Source organism: Ambystoma mexicanum, chromosome 7q (genome assembly GCF_040938575.1).
Source record: "Ambystoma mexicanum isolate Mex_15411 chromosome 7q, UKY_AmexF1_1, whole genome shotgun sequence".
NCBI lineage: Eukaryota > Metazoa > Chordata > Amphibia > Caudata > Ambystomatidae > Ambystoma > Ambystoma mexicanum.
In genome coordinates, this window is record NC_090941.1 from 983769377 (window position 1) to 983772602 (window position 3226).

Below are 3226 nucleotides of genomic sequence, written 5' to 3' on the forward strand. Positions count from 1 at the left end.
TGTTAGTCGTTGCCAGATGTTGTTAGGCCCAAAAATGGCGGGCAGCCCGACCTCCGAGGGGAAAGGGATTGGGTCACCAAACTACGCACCATATATGACATGGAATTCCTGACCCACTTGATTGATGAATCCAAATCTAATATTGTGGGCCTATGGCTCCCCTTCTTTGACAAATATGGGAGAGCGGTTTGAGGGATCCAGAACACTTCGGTTAGATCACTGGACTTGAACAATCAATTTCTGAATGCCGTGCCTTACGTTTTGAGCCTTTGTATGCAAACTACCCTTTGGTTGCAATGTATCACAATATACCATGTTGGACCTCTGCTGCAATTGTTATCCCAGTGTCCAGGGTGGGGAGTAGGGAGGGGGGAGGAGTGGGGGTAGTGTGCGGGGGAAAGGTTGTGATTGAATATATATCTTCTCCTATGGTTACACTGTTGTTTCATTAATGTCATAACCAAAAATGTTTCAATAAAACCGAATTTTCCCCAAAAAATTGAAAACCCTGCGGAAAAAGTGTATCTTCAATATTGTTTTAGTCATTTTTCATTCCAAATGATGCATCATCTGTGCATACAGTTATAAATGTTCCTAAACAGAATATTTCACATTTTTGTGAAATGGGGCCATCAAGCTTTTTATGGCCTGTATCTGTTTGATTCGGTTCCACAAAGTGTTATTGTGGTTTTCTTTTTGAATGTCTTCTTACTCAAGTACGGTTTCCCTCATCAGTGTCAGAGCTACTACTTGAAGCCCCTCCCTACTTACAGGTCTACTCTCCCAATCATAATGACTGTAGGAAGTGCACCTATGTGTATGGTAAAGAGGATCCCATCTTTTTTTTTCTACATTGCTATTCTGGGTTATGGGTCCTGTACCTTTTAAGAGTGGTTGGAAATTGTTGCGCTTCTTCCTGTTGTTATGAAAATCAATGTTTCCGTGTCTACCTAGTGGTTCTAGGTTGCTTGTATAAGCTCTGCTGTAGATAGGGTTTTTTCTATGCCCTTTCTGGGTTGTATTTTTTCAGTAATTCCGTGTTTGGAAGTACTCTTATTTCCTCTCCTGGCCACGACAGTCATACTAAGTAGTCCTATCCCCACTCTTCTAAATGAAAGCTCTAGATATTCCTCTATATGTGGCAGGGAACCCAGCTCTTCATGTCTCTATGGGTACATTTGGGATGGGGAAATTGGTATATGTCAACCCCTAAATCGCGGCTATGAACAGATTTACTAGAACCACTATGATATCTCAGGGATAATCTGTGCAGTCGAGTGTTAGTCCCAGGAATAGGAGATAGTTTCCTTTCTTCCATGAAATGGGATCTGTGTGATTACTGAGAAAAAGAAATGTTGAACACAAAAAACATTTCCCTGCTATTATATGTGGGTGGAGACCCCCCCGCAGCATCCCCCATATTCCCCTTACATTTGTTATAACCCTAAATCCCCCCACACATAATTGCGGTGAATGATCCCCTCGAATATCTGCATTTTTACATTCTGTATTTTGGTCAGCTCAGTAAATGATAGCTTGAAATGTATATGTTTCTGAAATGTAGCTACTTTTTCAGAACTCAATGTATTTCATTTAAAGTCTTGTCTTATTTTAGCTTTATTATCCCTTTCAGTAATATGTGTAGTTAGCATTTACTAGTTCTTCCTTACATTCACTCAGATTTGACTCTCTAGACTCAAATGCTTTAGATCTGAAGGAGAGTAATGTTTACTTTGTAACTCCTTTTGTAAGGAATAGTTTTCCTGCTGTCAAGGTTGTATTTAATGTACTGTCTCTTGGTTTATAGACTGCCAGATAAGTAACACTTTCTTCAATTGTTCAAAATTGCAACACTATGCTATCAAGCATCATCCTTACTTTTTTTACTGCTCTCTCAATGTCACATTCTTCTATTCTTCACACTAGGTCTTTTCAAGACACCTTGATCCGATCACCTAATACCTGTACTTGAGTTGAGTTGGTATATTTCTTGGATATCGCTGTCTTTTTCTTGGGCTAACTGAATTCTCTGTTGTTTTACAATATTGAGATTTTGTTGTAAATTATCAAATGTAGGATGGTTTTGAAGCTGTTTCTTGGATTACTTTCAGTTAATTTTTTCTAGTCACACCATTATCTAGTAGACTATTGGTATGAATAGTATAATCACTTAATTTAATCATTAATTTGTCTCGTGCCTTTGATCATTGACTATAAGTGTTCTTAATATTAAGCATTTATATTTCCAAGTACTGTTTGGCTTCTGTAAAAATGTTCAATTAATTTTGTATTGACTCAAAGAGACTGTGGGCTTGATTCACAGAAGTGTTTTGTAATGGTGCAATCCCATAGGAAAATGCTCTATGAATCAGGCCCTGTGTTTCTTGTCTATTGATGCTTAGTTGTTTTTCCATGGCCTCTTTCAATTGTCTTATTTCTTGTTCTCGCTGATCACTAACTTGTTGAATGAATGTTCATTCTGCTGATGTCTTTTGGGAAATTTCTGTGATTGTTTTACTCCAAGCTTCCCTTTCAGCAGGAAATTAGCTGACTGGTTCACAAGCATAATTCTCTCTTCTTTGTTAGTGGAAGTCATGTACAACTTCCACAATGACTGGTCTAATGGACTCTGTCCTTCCCAAATGTTTGCTCCTACTTTCGCCACTATTTCCCACATTCTGTCCACCAGGACTCAAGATCCAGAGTCATCCATTAAACATGCTGGAAATATCTAGGTAACACATGATCATGGACCACTTATAAATCAATAACTAAGTCCTTGAACATTGTTCGAGTGGCTCTTGATCACAAATCACAATCAATAGTACAGATCGACAATTTATGATCAAATAAACAAACTACCTGAATTTCATATCTCACTTCCAAATATCAATGTTTTATCATGCATTAGCTCCACAAAATCATAACACAATTCTCATTTCAGCTATATCTGTCCTATTAAAATAACTATTACTGATATATGTTATGAGAGTATCTAGCAGGGACCATCCAATTCTGCACAACAATGCAACTTCCCGCATGTCTATGATCTTGGGCATAACCTTTGCTACACAATGAGTGTAAGTGTTGGCATCAGTGACAACCTGCATTCTAGTATCCTACTAACATTTATATTCATAATAAACACGCACATTCTCAGAGATAAAAGCAACTATAAATGGCTACTTTAGACAAAATTGTAAAATCCTTTCTAATATGAACATAC